The sequence below is a fragment of the Schistocerca americana genome, chromosome 4 (assembly GCF_021461395.2).
Source record: "Schistocerca americana isolate TAMUIC-IGC-003095 chromosome 4, iqSchAmer2.1, whole genome shotgun sequence".
Lineage (NCBI taxonomy): Eukaryota > Metazoa > Arthropoda > Insecta > Orthoptera > Acrididae > Schistocerca > Schistocerca americana.
The window spans coordinates 477738104-477757734 of record NC_060122.1 but is presented as its reverse complement, the minus strand read 5'-3'; positions in this window follow the sequence as shown (position 1 = coordinate 477757734).

Here is a 19631-nt window from a genome sequence, read left to right as displayed (position 1 = left end):
TAATGTGTGGGCTGGTATTGTGAACGACTTTTTGATTGGGCCATACTTACTACCCACGCGACTCTGTGGCGAAAGCTATCTTATTTTTCTGCAAGAAGTGTTACCAGAACTGCTGCAAGATGTTCCGCTCGCCATTCGTAACCGCATGTGGTTTCAGCACGATGGAGCGCCAGCACACTTCAGCACTGCTGTACGGAATTACCTGAATGCCACGTTTGGTGCTAGATGGATTGGGCGTGGTGGACCAGTCCCTTGGCCACCCCGATCTCCTGATTTCTCTTGCCTCGATTACTTTTTATGGGGACATCTTAAGAGTCTTGTTTATGAGACTCCAGTTGACTCAGATGAGGATCTCGTTGCTCGCATATCTGTAGCTGCTGCAGGTGTGCGTGAAATACCAGGCATCTTTGAACGTGTACGCCAATCGCTGCACCGACGCTGTCAAGCATGTATCGCTCATGGTGGACGCAATTTTGAACACTTACTGTAAACATGACACTTGTCAACAACGATTTCAATACAATCTTTCGTTTTCCTTTCGGCCGTTATTTCCCCTGTTTACGCCTCACCGCGTCACCTGGGACTATACATTCCTATGCAATATATCCTTGTTACAATGTCCTGCACCTACCATTAAAGTTTGTACCATGAATTCGGGACCACCCTGTATTTCAGAATTCAAATCCGGTAGTAATTATTTGTTTCAGAATTTACATATGTTATTTAAACGCTTCCATTGCCCTCTCTCAAACCAACGTTTTCCTTTTTCCGATAACTTAGTATTTCACAAATCAATTCTATTCAAACTTACCGTAATCTAGTGTTTGAATCGTAAAACGTGATTTCAGTGATTTTGTTTTGAGGCTTTAATTATCTGATTCCAAAAACATTTACTTTTAACAAAGAAACAAATTGGTTAATGTAATACTTCAATTAGAGACTTGGAGTTTTTGGAAAAAAATTTGGAGACCTTGGTGAATATCCAAAATGTTCGCTTATGTAAATACGCATACCCGTTTTTTTAACATTGTAAGTACATCGAACGAATTATTGGAAACATTAATATTTTTGCTTATTGTATATCATTATTATGAACTTTTCCTATCTTTACAATAGTGTATAAAGGTAACAGCTGTGTAACTCGTAATTTTGTAAAAATAATTTTCCTATACATGTCTTTAAATAGGCACTGAACAAAAAGCACAAATCATTTTATAACAAGCACTTTAAGGGTACAGCCACCGCGTAATGTACGTGATGTGTGCGCTATCACTGTGGCATTTTGACAGAAAGTAGATGTATAACTTAGTTTGTGTTTTGCCTTACGGCAGGTCTCGACATGGGGGAAGCCTCGTCAGGGACGTCAGGGAAGTGATTCCAGTGGCGGTTTCCCGTCGCTTTCAACTGATGATGATGAAATGATAATGAGGACAACACAACACCCAGTCCCTCAGCGGAGAAAATCTCCGCCACAGCCTGGAATCGAACCCGGGCCTCTTGGCGTGACAGACGCCCGCGCTGACCACTCAGCTATCGGGGCGGACAGTAGATGTATAAAACTTACTTTAATTGTTTTAATCACCTTTTATCTTAACCAAAGTTAGCCGCGGAACAAAAACTAAAGGTAAGCAAAATTTTGATCGAACTGACTTAATTTCAGAGGTAATATTTTACAGTATCGTCTCTATCCTGTCGAGTGCATGCATATGAGTAAACGCGTTTGCCCTACATTACAATGCACTTGTCATGACTGACGCTGAAACTATAAATCTGAATTTTCAGAGAGACTACCAGCTCTCGAAATATTATATGATAGGTAGGATGGCTCTGAGCACAATGCGACTTAACTTTTGAGGTCATTAGTCGCCTAGAACTTAGAACTACTTAAACCTAACTAACCTAAGGACATCACACACATCCATGCCCGAGGCAGGATTCGAACCTGCGACCGTAGCGGGCGCTAGGCTCCAGACTGTAGCGCCTAGAACCGCACGGCCACTCCGGCCGGTTGATAGGTAGGAGGGGAGTGTTATTACAAAACAGCTGCCAATCACTTTTATAATATTTAATCGCGAGAACATGCTTCAGACTGTATAGTTTACATTTCAGACACTCTTTTTGAAACGCATTTTTCCGCATTTATTAGTACATTATTCTTCACTTACAGGACTGTGGGCCATAACACCAGACTCCATGAGCGGCAGCGAAATGTGTCATCTGGATACACCGAGCACAGTACCTGCTCATGATCAGAAGAAAATCTAATTGATAGTTCTGAGAAATCATTCCACGCACAAAGACATAGTATCGAAACGTGCTACCTAGCAGACAATAACCATTCGATGTTATATGTTTGTTCAATAAGTCGTAATGAAAGCCACTGATAATGATGGCATTATGAAATTATATGCAGATATTCACAGAATCTGGTTTCTCACTTCTACAATCCAGATATCGAGAACATCACGTTAAGCCCTACCTTGTGGTCAAAACTTAGAATGCTGGGCTTCGTTGCAAACAGACACAATCTTGTACAAGATAAATGAGTTCTTCAAGAAAATTACGTCACCTCTTTGTCGACTAGTTAACAGCATTGTCACGGAAATGAAACTAACAACAAGAGACAAATATATTACAATCACAACCGACACTGAACTACAGATAGCTTCACATCTGTATTGTGTTGCCCTTACGCAGTCGCCTTAACAGCAGATATTATTATCATCGTAGATGACCTGCAAATAACAAGTTACTTTTTTCAAATTTGACTGATCTATGTTCATCAGCAGACCCCTACCAAAATGACAACAGTAACATCGAAGCTCGTTTCTTGTTTTACGCAGAGGCTGCGCAAACAGAATGTGTGCAAAACACACTTTTTGTTCTTGAGACTGTGCAATCCAGTTTTATGACTGATATATATTGCACGTCTGTAGAATTTTGCCAAGTATTCAAGGTATTAAAGGTTATTTGTGTGAAGCTTGTAAAATGGAATACTTACGCCGACACTAGCTGTTACCGGCAGCTGCGCTCGCATGTCAGTAAAATGGAATTATACGTGCGTATAACTTTATTGCCCAGGATTCCCCATTCGAGATGTGCTAGGTTGCAAGTCTTTATTTGACGCCCATTCGGCTACTTGCACGTCGTTGATGGTAAAATGATGATAATGACAACGCGCACACACGCACAGTCTCAAGCGGAGAAAATCCGACCCGCCTCGAAATCGAGCAATGGTCAGCGAAGCTAATCAAAACACAACGAAAATTGTTTACGCTTATCAGTAATTTTGTTACGATGCGTGATGGTGACGGCACTGAAATAAAATTTGACCTTCCTAAAGCTATTAAATATGAGATTCATTGAAATGAAACCTGTTCAGCGCGTCTACCTTTGCCTTACACGTAAGGTGGCACCACGTAACTGCGGGTATGTTGGCGCCATCTATTGGTAGAGAGATTGTTGCGTGCGCACCGTTTGATGTTGCATAGCACAAGTGTGGTTTCACACCGGAGAGAATGTGGTCACATAAGTTATCGTCCGCTACGGAACAAGCAGGCGAGTAAACAGGAACAACGAGGAGCGATTCGATTTTTGTCGGCGGAGGGATGTGGAGGCCGCGAAATGTATCGACGGATGAAGACTGTGTACGGCGGGTACAGTCTGACTCGTTGACGTGTTGTTCAATTGCGCAAACGATTGCTTGAGGGGCGCGAGTCACTGGAAGCCGATGCTCGTCCTGGACAGGCTCATCGTGTCATCACACCGGAAATGGTTGCGGAAGTGAATGCTTTAGTCTTGGACAACCGCAGAATCACCATGGAAGAGATCCATTGGTTACTGGGTATTAGGCTGGGCACCGCCTACACTATAATGCATCAACACTTCAACTTTCGAAAACTCTGTGCGCAGTGGGTTCCCCACCAACTGACCCCCGAACAGCGCAATACTTGAATGGAGCAGTCTTTGTGTCATCTGCAACGTTATCGTGAGGATGAATGCGGTTTTTTGTCTCGCATTGTCACAGGTGACGAAATATGGTGTCACTATTTTGAACCTGAAAGCAAGCGTCAGAGGAAGCAGTGGATACATGCGACTTCATCACGTCCAAAGAAATTAAAGGCCGTGCACACCAGTTCTGGTTAGGTCATGATGTCCTTCTATTTTGACCACAAGGGTCCACTGCTTGTCGAGTTCCTGGAACGGGGAAACAACATCAATGCCCATCTTTATCAAATCACTTTACAGAACCTTAAACGAGTCCTCGTATCGAAACAACGAGGGATGTTGTGCAATGACGTTATCCTCCTGCATCATAAAGCCCGCCCACATACAGCCAATACTGTGAAGACTACATTGCAGCAGTTTCGGTGGGAAACGCTGGAACATCCACCGCACAGTCCAGACCTTTTACCGTGTGACAGTCATGTGTTTGGACATCTAAAACAAGCTATTCGCGGATATCGCTTGGCAACGTACGACGAATTGTGTGACTGGGTCCGAGCCTGGATCCGACAGCAGCCTTCTAGCTTCTTCAAGGATGGAACAGACCGGCTAGTGTCGGAATGGGATAGATGTGCCAACGGTTGTGGCAACTGTTTTTGAGTCTGTGTACTGTGTATAACTACATTTTTGAGTTAATAAAATCGTTGCCGTTACGTTACACTAGTGACCGGGTTACATTTAAATGCCCCTTATAGCGTTAAATTGAAGAAGAAAGAAGATAAATAATTTGTAATTCGGGGCAGCGGACATTTTTTAATCCATTAGTACGTGCAATAACATAAGTAGCCTTCACATTTCTACCTGTCACACGCGGCTGGGCTTGCATTATCATAATAAAACGCAGCTTCACTAGAAACCTTCCATGTCGTACATCTAAAGGCACGACGTCTCCCTGTTTGTAGTACAGCATTTAAAGGACGTAGTTGTCGTGAGTCTTCAAGCATCTCAGAGGCTATAACAGGCATGTCACACGCAGCAGCTAAAATGCGACGAGCTTGTGACACTTATATAGAACATATCAAACAATCCTGAATATTCGTAAATTTGACAAAGTACAAAAGTCAAAGAGTAAATAGCTTTTCCAAAGACTGATTATTATTCCATATTTCGCTTTATATTCATGGAGGTAAAAAAAAGAAGGGAGTTGTCATTACGTCATAAACTTGAAGCCGACGTATGCCTTCTTAATTAGCCCAAAACATTAGGCTCAACGCATTCATACCTCCATGGTTCACCCATTTGATATTTCCCCGTGACATCACACTGACGTACCCATGCCTTGCTTCGACCGTATTGGGTGCTTTGATTGTGGAGGCGTAATTATTTCACGAAAAATGCCAGCTTGTGTTGTTTACTCGTCTATTAATCAATCCAATAGTAATCTAAAGTTTAAAGGAATCACATTTCATTCGTACGTGGAGCCGTTCAAGAAATTTTGTGTTTTGTGTGCATGAATTATGATTGCAGTGTTTACTGTTATTGTAGTGCTTTTATTTCTGTCATTTGAATTTAGATTTTCCATACTTTACTCACTGTCCGTTCTTTCTCCTCTCTCCCGTGTTTTCCATTGTCTTTCAAATCGAAAACGCTCCGACATCCGATCCACACTGAATCAACGGTCTCATACACGCACACCCCACGGCTACGTAACCGAACTGATTGTTGGGGAAGCTTCTCATGCCATAAATTCCTACCGACGACAAATTACTCATTGTTCACATTTCTTCCCCCTTTAAAAAAGATTCTGGCTAGAACAAAACTTGAAGTTTTGACTTCGCAGAATGGGCATATGATTAGTGAAAGTGAACAGTTCAAATTTCTAGTTGTTCAGATAGATAGTACACTGCCGTGGAAAGTCCACGTTCAGGGTCTTGTTCAAAGACTTAGTGCTCCCATTTTTACTATTCGAACGGTATCTGAAATGAGTGATCGTTCGACAGGAAAATTAGTCTACTTTGCTTCTTTACATTCGCTTATATTGTATGGTATATTTTGAGGCAACTCTTCCCATTCTAAAAGGATATTTTTGGCTTAGAAACTGGCGGATCAGTTAATAAGTGGTGTAAGTTCACTAACCTCTTGTCGATCTCTGTTCACTAGTCTGGATACTTTGACATTGGCCTCGCAATATATATATATACATATATTCCTTGCTCTCATTTCTTGTTAACAATATTACTTTATTCCCAAGATAAAGCAGCTTTCATTCAGTTAATACCCGGCAAAAATCAAACCTGCATTTGGATCGGACTTCCGTAACTCTTGTGCAGAACGGTGTGCAGTATACTGCTGCATCCATTTTCAATAAGCTACCACAAGAATTCAGAAATGTTAGCAGTAATCCACGTGCTTTGAAATCGAAACTGAAGAGTTTTCTCATGGGTCAATTCTTCTATTCCGTCGAGGACTTCCTCGGAAAATCAAGCTGATTCTTGTCGTATTGTTGATTGCGTTTACTTAAACTTATGGTGTGACTTTTTTCGGGTTGATAAACATTTTATTTTTATCTGTTATTACTTTTATGTTGTAATTTCATCTACTGACACATTCCATGACGTTAGAGATTTGCTACTCAATTTGGACGTACGGAACTTGACGTGTAAATAAATAAATAAATAACAGCCGGACACAGTGGTCATGTTATTATTAGTTTTGTGTGCATGGTTTTATGAATATGTATAAGTGGTTTGCTTCTTTTCTGAAGAAGGATTTGGCTGAAAACTTATGTGAATACTGTATTCGTCGTATCTGCCTGCTACTTGGTATGTGGGCAGCAATCCATCCGGTTCACACTATAGTTATTCCTTCATGTAGTTTGTTGTAAATAGTCCACTGCACTTCAGCATGAACAAAGATGTACTTAACTACAATACCAGAAGGAGAAAAAGTGAGCTTTACTACGCCACATTAAGGTTCTCTCTAACATAAACAGGGGTTCACAACGATGTAACCAAAACTTTTGTTCTCTTACCCATTAATATAAAATGCCTGACATAGAACAGTAAAATTTGAAACAAAACTGAAAACGTTTCTCTTTGTCAACTGCTCCTAGTCCGCAGAAGAGTAGCTATTACTGTATTGAACAAATGATGATAGGTAGGAATTACTGACATCTGTCTATAATTAGAAAACTAAAGAAAAAACATGAAGGTATATTTTAAAAAAAAGTCAATATGTAATGAGTCATTTCGCATCATTAAGTTTAATCGTGCAAATGATACAGAGGACATGAAACTACGAGTAATTACTTAACTACTACTGTGATATCACAAAGCATCGTATATGGCATACTTTGAAAACCTCAAAATGAAATTCAACAGCAAAATCAATCAGATGATCAAAGTACACGTACATTCAAATTGTGCTATGTTAGGTTGTTTCTGAAAAACTGATAGAGTTACTGGCGAGAAATATTGCATGAGAAGAAGCAAATAGGCTACTGCTGGAAAGGCAGGTGTACATTTTACACACATGTTAAAGCAAAATATTGATTTTATGGAGTCTTAAGCCTTCGAGACCATTCCCTTAATCACATTTATAGCATTCCACAATGCTGGAACATATTTAAAAATTATATCTTATTTTTATCCTGTAAGTTGTTGTTATTGACCATACACTGAATGACGCATCGTAGTTAAGATTTCAAAGTGAGAAGACGTGTAAAACGCCTGTGAGACTAATGGACTAACAATCTAATAAAACAATAACTTTATTCTGAATGGAAGTACACGTCTATGCATTTCTCTTTCTTTGACATTTCTCTGCGCGTTCACTTTGTTGACATGCACAAGATACGATAGTATGCTTTGCGTTTTCCCTCATTGCATACGTATATGGGTTAGCAAACAACAGGTAGGTAAGTTTTTTGCGAACTTCAACATTAAAATGTTGTACATGCGAAATGAAATCTGCAAATGTCATAAACAAGAAGCAGTACCAGTAAGCCAAAAGCACTAGTTTTTGAATTCCAGCTTCTTTTCCTATCGATACAAATACAGTAAAACTTGAATGACGCGGGCTTGGAAGGCATCCTTTCCACATCATAACCTCCACTTCTTGCTAATCTGAAATGTATCAGGAAATGACAAGTTACATTAACGAGGCCAAATGTGTCATATTACTAGAACAAATACGCATTCAAGAATAGAAAAACGTCCAAAATTGCCTTCCTTATTGTATGTTATTCATGTAAGCACTGTAATTTTTAGTATTTAAAACAGATAATGAGCGCACACGACAGAAACAGTGGACAAGAATCAATCGCAAAAAGAAGTCTGCTAATGTTTTTGGCTATTTAAGGCCGGTATGGCACTATCATATTTCTTTGACAAAGATTTGATGAAAGATATGATCAAATATTCATCAAATTTGTTTGACAAAGATATTGGACGTGGCGCTATAAAGGGGTACTACAATGTCATCATATTTTTCATCAAAGTTCAAGATGGCTGACGACAACAACTTGTTATAATGAGCAGCAGTTGCATGTACCACAATTACACTGTGTTCTAATTTTGAAGGGAAGCAGTGAGGTGAGGGGAGAAACGTACATGGGAGAAGCCGTGAGTTCCACGACGAGACGATAAAAGCATTCAACAAAATTTGTTACGTGAGCTTCTAGTGGAGGATGTCAAGTCGTACATAAATTACTTAAGAATGGATGAGCATACGTTACAGTATTTGCTCAGTGAAGCGTCTCGTCATATCACAAAACACAATACTCACTTAAGAACTGCTGTATCTGCAGGAGACAGGCTCGCAGTAACACTCCGATTCCTTGCTACAGGAGAGAGTTACTCTAGCCTACAGTACAGCGCTCGAACACCACAGTGCACATAAGTAAAATTTTACCTGAAACGTGTGAAGCAATTTATAAAGCACTAAAGGACCAATATCTGAAAGTAAATAAATGTTCAATACACTTTATGTGCATTAAGAACTATTTTTATTGTAGATAAAAGTAATAATTACATTTTGTGTCCCACAACTACAAAATTGATAGAAATGTATGAAGATGATGAAGCACTTTATAATATGAGGCATCCTGAGTACAAAAGTAGATTAAGAAGAATGGAGAGATCAGAATATATATATAACAAGTATGTCGATACGTACTTCTGCTTTCTTTTTAGGGTAGCTTGAGCGGAGGCCATTAATTTTCTTTTTTATGTAGTTAGCCGTGCACCCGGGCCGTGTCTCATGGCTAGTGACCTCCGAAATTTCTTATACCCCTCCAGTCTTCTTAATCTATTTTTGTACTGAGGGTGCCTCACGTTGAAAAGCGCCTCATCACCTTCATACACTTCTATTAACGTTGTAGTTCACGGCACATACGAATTAAACTTCGCATCGATGTGTGCAAACACACTACTGACAGAACGCTGCAGCGATGCTAGCGCTACAAGTGGTAACATTTCACATTGCAGTGAGCAGAAGACAAGCGACTTTTATGATCAAATCCACAACGAGGCCCTAGATTTGATCATATTTATTTGACGACAGGCGAGATTTGACAAAGTTCCTTATTACACCATCAAATGTCTTTGACATAAATATTTGACGTATCAGCTTTGACAAAGAAATATGATAGCGTAATACCGGCCTAAAATGGTGACAAGGCCGACCCACTCTGGCTTCAAAACGATGTTCGTCCTCAGCGTTCAAGCTATGTTCATACCAAATATCAGCAAAATCGGTTTAGCGGTTTGGTCGTGAAAGCGTAGCAGAAGAAGATACTTCCACATTTATAGTATTAGTAAGTACTGACTGCCGTAGGAAATTGAAGCTACTGAGTAAGAATATTATGAGCACCGCTTTCCGTGAGATCGATTCCAACTGGCGTCGTTGCTAGCGCATTACGTGGCAGAGAAAGTACGAGGTCTGTTCAGAAATTTCCAGAACTTTGGCCACAAAATTTTTCTGCACTTATTGTGCATGGTCTTCTTCGAAATATTCTCCTCCACTATTGATACACCGCTCCCGACTCCGTTTCCACTTCTGAAAGCAGTCATGGTACGCCTCTTGCTGGATCGCGCAATCCAAAAGCTCTTCACAGATAGCGAGGCGAATGTCTTTCTGGTCTTTACTTATCAACCGTGGGGCGATGTTGCGGCAACGTCATGCATTGCAAGATGCTGTCAGGTTTTCTTGACATGATCCTACTGAAACGTTACATTCTTTTGCAGTTTCTTGTCCAGCGAGTCTTCGATTGGCACACACAGTTTCGTTGAAGTTCCTACGGTGAGCATCGTCGGTAGGCGTAGAAGGGCGTTCTGAACGAGGGTCATCTTTAACTTCCTTCCGGCCATTTTTAAGCCATGTGAACCATTCGTAGCACTATTTCCAACTATTCGGTTTTTAAATAAAAATTGCGGTGTCCGGTCGAGCGTCCCGACCCGGCGTTATAAGTCCGGTTTTCGGACCCATCTAAATTAGGCTAAATTCATATTTACTAATTTCATTTTTCAAAAAGTCTTACAGATGCCAAGTAATGAAAATGGAGTCAGTTAAACTTTTCAGTTTCATTATTCTTTTGTGTCATCATTTTGTACCAGGCTGTGTCACATGTTGGGAGCATTGTCGATCTGTCGCAGCGAATTCCAATATATTTTCATATAAGTTGGAGCGTTCATTTTTTCAACAAGCCGTGTCAAAGAAGTCAAAGAGGCTTTGTATTTTTATTACACCGCTGTGCCGTTGTCGTCAAGTCATTTGAAAACCGCTCCAATAAGAACGTACTAGGAAAGAGATGCCATTAATAGTTTGTATCTTCTTATGACTTTCGGGTGGACAATATAGCATAATTACAATATCAGTTCATGTCTTATTTGTTATTTTGCACCGTTATACTATATAGCAACAAAACAACAACAAGCAAAATAAACTGCCGCAATGTCGCATTTTTATTTTATTATTCATGCTTGCAATGAAGACTTACCAATTTTAAAACGAATACCGCTTCGAGCAAATAAACGCACCAAGTATACCTACTGTCGCGCGCGGCTGATTGATGTAGTGAAGTATTTTGCCGTGGCTATATTACGTGAACATCACACGGCATGAGTTTACTTTAAAACTGAAACTTTTAAGAACGGCATTGCAGCGACTGGGTGACACGTACACATATATAACATGGTATTACGGTGAGCCTTTCAAAAGAAGCAGGCTAAACAGCGCCTTGAGAGTGATTTAATTGACAAATGCCTACAAGAAACAGATTTTTGAGGGTGGCTTTCGAAACAAGATGAACATACCGGATACCGTAAAATGCGCCGCGTAGGCTTTACAGAGAAACATGACTCAGTGAAAGCGGTAAAGGATCATGTCTGTACAAAGACTCAAATGGATAAGCCGCAGGATGTGTTTAGAAGCTCCACTGTCCGAATATATTTCGTGCTACAGAGAACTAGTCTGGAAGAGGAAGTGTCACAAACGTTACTAATATTAACATATCATAGAATAGAAGATCAGCACAGTTACCTTTCATAGGACGTCGGAAATACTCTTCCATCTCACTTTTTGTTTCGGATTCGAAATTGTGGACGGACTAATGCTGAAGCTACAGTAGAAAATGTAATGGCTCCTCATTCTCTGCAACAAATTCCAAAAGAAGTTTGTACAACTTCATTCTCGACTGCATGTGATGTTTCAAATAAAGGAAATATGAAACTATTTCCAGTTGATATCCGGTATTTCGACGAAGAAACTGGAACTGCTTCAGCTGTTGCAGATTTTTACAAAGACACTGAAGAAACATTAACAAGTAATCAGATTAAAGAGAACATTTTTAAGACTGACCTTTCAGTATCGCAAGTAGTGGCTTATGGTGCGGACAACCTTCCTGTTAATTACGGGAAAATCCAGCCTGTTTTCGTGGAGGGTTTGAAGCACCATATCTTATTGCAGGATACTGCGAAATATGGACTAAAACTTCTGTCATACTATGTTGAATCGTTAGTGGTTAAGGTATTTAATGAGTTTTCTTCAAGCGTGAAGAAGGTGAGTGAGCTGAAGAACTTTTTGAATTCCTGCAGTCAAAGTACTCCACACCACTCCGGAACGCGCTTTTTCATTCTTTTTTCTTCTGTAGAATCTGTGGTCGAGAGGGAGTTCGCCCCGTGGCATAGCCAAATACGAAAGACTTCCGAGGGGGCCGCACGTAACACCTCCCCGGTTAGTCTGACAAACAGGTTCTAGGTGCTGTCTGCGGCTGACACTGTACCTCAGCCAGATGCCGTCGCCCGTTGTGTTTCAGTAGATAGTTGGGAGCTCCAACGCTAGATACCGTATGGGGCCTCTTAGGTATAAGGCCGCCAAGAACGGAAAGAAATCCAATGTGTACTCCGTATGCGTACGCATACCGGGTGGAGTCATTCCAGACGAGGAACAGGTCCTTCCGGATGCCATGAAGAGCCAAGTGGAGGGACTTAATCAGACGCTCAGACAGTTCTGCGAACGTGTAGGCTGTAGATTCCTCGAATTGGCGCCATAAGATGGTTGCGTTTCGGGTTTCGCTGAATAGGTCATAAGTCCAGTATACGCAGGAGGCGGCTACACGGTTGGCAGAGACTGTGTCGCATGGACTTGGCGGGTTTTTAGGTCGGAGGGTCTCGGGAAAACACAAAAAGAGCTTCAATCACAAAGGGTGCAGGCCGAACACAGGAAGATACAGGAACCACCAGTATAACAGTCGTAAATTGCCGTAGCTGTGTTGGGAAAGTACCAGAGTTCCAAGCGATAATAGAAAGCACTGATAATCAAATCGCTATAGGCACTGAAAGCTGGCTAAAGCCGGAGGTAAGCTCGGCCGAAATTTTTGCGGAGAACCTAATGGTGTTCCGAAAGGATAGGCTAAACACGGTTAGCGGTGGTGTTTGTTGCTGTTAGAAGAAGTTTATCTTGTCGCGAAATTGAAGTAGATAGTTACTGTGAGTTAGTATGGGCAGAGGTCATTGTTGACAACCGGAATAAAATAATAATTGGATCCTTTTACCGATCTCCCAATTCAGGGAGGACAGGGGTACTATTTACGTCCAACCCTCCAAACTTTTCCCGTCTCTGATAAAATTCGCTTAAGCCAATCTCTGTATTGTTCCTTGGAGAAACACTGCCGGTATCCTTGCTTATTCTTATCTAATCAGATTCCAGATAATAGCAGAATTTTGTGCTAACTTTCTTTACATTTCTAACCGTTAGTGTGTTTCTGCGGTTATCCCCTCCCCGTAATGAACATCTTTCCTAGTCGCTAAACGTAACACTAAGCAGCAATAAGAAATTTTAACATAAATTTACGTATCGATACTGAAACTGCCTCAATAAAAAATTTGAGGAGTTGACGTTTTCGTCTCTTCCGTCTCATTTCTGGAACTTAAGGGTCAACTGCTGCACTCATACTGAAGGAATAATAGTTTTAAAAATTAGAAAACTAGAGGAGTAATAAAGAACTTTCTTGCGGGCTAAACTTAATGACAGATTAAACCAGTCACAGACTCTATTATTTTTGAGCAAATCTCGGAGGAAACGTATGAAGTTCTCCAGCTTAGTTTGCTCATACTCTCATTCCCTCCCGCTTAGTTCTCGCTCGAATATGCCACTATTATACTCATCGGAGACAGCAGACATTTAACCAATAGGGGCAAGAATCTAATAGTTTTAACTCCTTTAACGACTGATTTGGTGAGGCATGTAGCGCTTCAAGAACTAGATTTTGCGGGAAACACGAAAATGTCTTTGTATTTCATATGAATGATAGTTGTCCGCTAAATAGTGTTTGGAGGTAGATAACACTGATAGCTTAAAGGTAAGCGTTTTTAATTAGGATATGCAAAATATATCTTGTTATAGTATTAATACAATTATAAATAACATTTTTCTCGAGTTAAGTGTCGAAAACTAAATTAAAAATAATTAAATGCAAGATATACATAGAGTTATAAAACAAAGGTGGAAAATGTTCTCAAAAGGCATTGTTATTCATTTGCCGATAGTGTTAGCCAGACCCAGAAAACTAAAAGTCTGAATTAGAAAAATATTCTGAAAGACTTAGGAAATAATGTATATCAATAAAATGAACTACCAAAAGATAAGATTGATAATTTTCCTTAAAGAAATATGAAATAGATTTCAAAAACGATACTTCGACTTCGGCATTTTTGTTTGCTGAAGGAGCTCCACATGTCATCGTTTAATGAGTTTATTGACTTATTTTCACGATTTCTGTTTTTTAAAGTCAACTAACATGATTAAAGTTTAATTAAAACTGTATTAAAAGTTACAGTCGTTGATTGTTTACGTATAATGTGCATCCCAGGCCCAAAATTTGACAAAATGAATTTCGCAAACGTCCAAAAACCACCTCTAGATTGGCCTGTAAAACCGGTTCCAAACAACCAAGCACTGAATGAAGATGATATCCGTCCCTCCCCCCACTTCCTCCATCTCCTCGCCTCCCTTCCGCCTCCCAGTTTGTTACATCATTTTGGTTGGTTGGTTTGTGGGATTGAAGGGACCAGACTGCTAGGGCCATCGGTCCCTGACATATTATGTACCCAACCAGAATGTTTAGAGAGTTCGTAGCTCTATGACTGCATGTTGGTAGATATTATTGCTGCAGAGATCTAAAAGATACCTGCTTCTGAATAGGACAATAGGACATCTTTTCAATGAAATTTAGAACATTTCCTTTTTTTCTGGGGCAGAAATTGCGCCAGCTTCTTCATCTCACAGCAGCATCTGCGCCTCACCACCCTTGCTGTATATGTTCCAACTTCTGCTTCCTTAGAAATTTGATCCTCAAATGAAGTCCTATGATCGCCGGAATGTCCTCTTTGCCAGTGCTAGTCTGCTTCTTATGTCCTCCTCGCTTCGTCTGTCATGGCTTATTTTGCTTCCTAGTTAGCAAAATTCCTCAACGTCGTCTACTTCGTGACCACAAGCCTTGATGTTAAGTTTTTCCTCATTTCTGCTTCTTCTCATTACTATTACCTTTTTTCAGTTTACTCTCCATCCATATTCTGTACTCATCAGATTGTTTATTCTAATTCTTCTTCACTTTAACTGAGGATAACATGTCACCAGCGAATGTTATCGCTGATATCCTTTCAGCCTGAATTTTAGTCCCGCTCTTGAGCCCTATAACGATATGTTTACGTAATGTGTATACATAAACATACAGTTATAAATGTCCCCGATCGTAGTCGCTAATTATAACAATATGTTTAATTTTGTGCTGTAACATATAGCTATAATCAGCGGTGGAAACATATTTGCGAACGCCGACCATGTGCGGCTGTTTCTTGTTTGATCGTCTGATCAGTCGGTAGTTGCATTGCCGAGGAGAGTAAATGCCTATTCAAAATATAATTATTTTTTGACGCAACACACAATCAGAGAATATTATGAACCCGAAACCGTAAGTTGCGAACGAAATAATGGGCCCTTGAGGCAACCAGAGGCCAGAGCAGCAAAACTAAACAAGAAAGAGAGGAGATGACGATATGACGCAACACACAATCAGAGAACTCAACATGAATTTCCTAAGGGACCGTAGTTTATCATGCATATACCAGTAGAATATGGCGCGGAGAAAATATTTCGCCGCATACAACTTCCGTCCGACTTCGACGAAAGAATTCGTGACTGTGAACTCTCTATTTGGCAGAAACATAAAGAAAATTAAATAACTTCATGAAGTAGTGAGACACAGATTCTATATTAAATAACTAGTCCATACACCAGTTCCATTTAACTCTGAATTTATGGCAATTAATAGACGAACTTACATTGCAATGAAGGATTTAACATGGATGCCGTTTTGACTGGCACTTATCGTAATGAAAAGAATTCCTTTGACGTTTTCACATACACGTCGCACAATAAATCTACTGATAGGCACTTTTAGTATTACACATTTACTTTACACTAAAACAATATTATTTTTAACTATAATAATACGGCGGCAAGACATGCGCGTCCGACACAAGTTACAAGAGACAAGAGCAAAAAAATGAGTAACTGTTCATCGAGAATATCTCGTACATCAAAAAAAAAAAAAAAAAAAAAAAAAGTGTAAAAGTGTTCTTCTTCTGTCCGTTTATCCGCGCCGCGGTTTTCAAAGTCGATAACTCACTGCATCTCTGACGGCGCTTCGACAATAAACAAGTTACGTCACAGGTCGTTCACCTTTTACATTCTCGCAACATTATTTGCTAACTGTAGCTGTTGCCGAGCGACTGCTCGATTAGTGAATGATTTAAAATACTAAGGCAATCACATAATGTTACAGCCCGTCATTTATTTCCGGCATTACTTATTCGGTGAAAAGTTTGAAGAGCACTTCGGATTTGGTCATCAAGTCATTGTTTCTGTACATATTGTATATTGCCTGCCTTTCCTTATAGCTTACTCTTATTTTTCTCAGAATTTTGAACATCTTGCTAGATTTTCAGCTGTCAAACGCTTTCCCGAAGTTGACAAAACCTATGAGCGTGTCTTGACTTTTCTTCATTGTTGCTTCCATTATGAGTCGCAACGTCACAACAGTCTCTCTTATACCTTTACCTTTTATGAAGCTAAACTGGTCGCCATCTAACACGTCCTCAATTTTCTTTTCCTTCCTTCTGTTTACCATTGTTGTCAGCAATTTGGATGCATTAACTGTTACCATGATTGTGCAAAAATTTTCGCATTTATCTGTTCTTGCTGCCATAGGAACTGAAGTAGATGATGTTTTTCCGAAGTTGTGATAGTATGTTGCCAGTCTCACAAATTCCACTAGGGAAAACTGTAAAGCAATGCCTCCAAATTTCTTATGTAAAAACTCTTTAATCGTTTTACATAAAACAAACGTCATTAACATTCTCCATCTTCATACGTCATGTCTGCGTAAGTATTTCTCAACATACTCACCCTGGCGACGAACACATTTCTCGCAAGGAGAGAACAGTTTGTTGTTCTCGTCTCTGTCGAACGTCTGATTTCGTGGACGGAGCTATAATCTCATCTTTGCTTGCACTGTTTCATCACTCTCAAAGTGGATTCCTCGAAGGTGACATTTAAGTTTTCGAAACAGATGGTAATCAGATGGGGCCAAGTCGGGACTGTGTGAAGGATGAGCGATTCCAAATCGTGACCGGTCTTGCATTTTCATGCTGGAGGATAGGTTGCTCCATGTATTGATGACCTCTTCGAATTCGGAATTTCACTACTGCACGCTGTTTCTCAAACACCGATATATTTACGTTACTCTCCGCCATGTTACCCGCTGCAATTCGGAGCCCTCTTGCGGCAGAGAGCTGCAGCTATGTACACATGGAGAAGCTTTAATATTGTTGGTTATATTTAGAAAGCTTCAAGAATTTTTACACAAAATATTCGGAGGTATTGCTTTACAGCAAGCCTTTGGAAACACAAACTTGAATACCCCTTCCGCTTTATTTAATCTCAAGTCTTCCAGAGCTCTTTTAAATTCTGATTCTAATAATGGTACCATTTGTCTTTCTTATCGATAACAGTTTCTTCTTCTCTCAAGTCGTTAGACAAGTTCTCACCCCCGTAAAGGCGTCAGTGTATGTTTTTCTGCTTATATACTCTTTCCTTTCTGTTTAAGAGAGATATTAACATTGCAGTTTTAATGTTACCAGTACTCTTTTTAACTTGACCGATGGCTGTTTGGAATTTTCTGTACGCTGAGTCAGTCCTTCCGACGATTACTTCTTTCTGATTTCGTCACACATTTCCTGCAACCATTTCGCTTTGTCCGTATAACACTTCTATTGATTTCATACTTAAGTGATTTATATTAGTGTATTCCTCTCATACGCTCAGACTTCAAGAAGAATATAATAATTCCAATCTCAAAGAAAGCACACGTTGACAGGTATGAAAATTACCGAACTATCAGTTTAATAAGTCACAGCTGTAAAATACTAACAAGGGTTGTTAAGGACGAAAGGGGAAGCACTGGTTGGGAAGGAAAAGAGATAGGGTTGTAGCCTATCACCGATGTTTTTCGGACTTTATGTTGATCAAGAATAAAGGAAACAAAAGAAAAAGTTGGAGTAGGAATTAAAATCCATGGGGAAGAAACTTCGCGGTTTGCCGATGACATTGTAATTCTGTCGAAGACAGCAAAGGACCTGGGAGAGCAGTTGAACGGAATGGACAGTGTGTTGAAAGGGGGATATGAGATGAACTTCAATAAAGTCAGAACGAGGATAATGGATTGTTGTCGTATTAAATCAGGAGACGCTGATGGAATTAGATTAGGACATCAGACAGTTAAAGTAGTAGATGAGTTTTGTTATTTGGGGAGCAAAATAACTGATAAAGGATGAAGTAGAAAAGATATAAAATGTAGACTGGCAATGACAAGGAAAGCGTTTCCGAAGAAGAGAAATTTGTTAACATCGAGTATAAGTTTAAGTGTCACGAAGTCTTTTCTGAAAGTATTTGTATGGAGTGCAGCAATGTATGGAAGTGAAACGTGGGCGATAAACAGTTTACACAAGAAGAGAGCAGATGCTTTCGTAATGTGATGCTCCAGAAGATTGCTGAAGATTAGATGGCTAGATCAGGAGGTACTGAATAGAATTGGGGAGAAGAGGAATTTTTGGCACAACTTGACTAGAAGAAGGCATCGGGTTAGTAGGACATGTTCTGACGCATCAAGGGATCACCAATTTATTACTGGAGGGCAGCGTGTGGGGGGGGGGGGGGGGGGAGGGGGGTAAAAGCCGCAGAGGGAGACCAAGACATGAATACACTAAGCAGATTCAAAAGGGCGTAGGTTGCAGTAGCTACTTATAGATGAAGAAGCTTGCACAGGATAGAGTAGTATGGAGGGCTGCACCAAACCAGTCTCTGGACTGAAGACCACAACAACAACAATTCCTGTCTTTCCTTGAACATCATTATGCTTACTTCTTTCTTTATTAAAGGACTTCTTCTGAAAGCCCTACGTTTCTTCGCTGATATCTTCCATGTACCTGTGTTTGGCTGACCAACGCCTGTGGTTTTTAGAGATGTCCACTTCTCTTCAACTGAACTGCCCACTATGGTATTCCTTATTGCAGTATCCGGATGTTTAGCGAAATTCAAACGTCTCTCATCAAAAATGGCTCTGAGCACTATGGGACTTAACATCTAAGGTCATCAGTCCCCCAGAACTTAGAACTATTTAAACCTAACTAACCTAAGGACATCACACACATCCCTGCCCGAGGCAGGACCGAACCTGCGACCGCAGCGGTCGCGCGGTTCCGGACTGAAGCGCATAGAAACGCTCTGCCACACCGGCCGGCCCGCCTCTCATCTCAGCACTTCAGTATGTCACTTTCTTCCACACTGATTCTTCCGGGCGATTCTGTTAAACTTCATTCCATTCTTCATCGTTACTAAACTGTCATGTGTGTCTATATCTTCTGCTGAGTGCGCCTTACAATCCAGTTATAATTTTCGAATGTCTGTCGCACCATGATGCAATTAGTCGGAATCTTCTAGTGTCTTTGGTTCTTTTCCAAGTGTTCGTCCTCCTCTTGTGATTCTTGAACAGAATATTTGTTATTACCATCTGACGTTAATTATAGAATTCAGTTAGTATTCCTCCTTTCTCATGTCTGCTGCCAAGC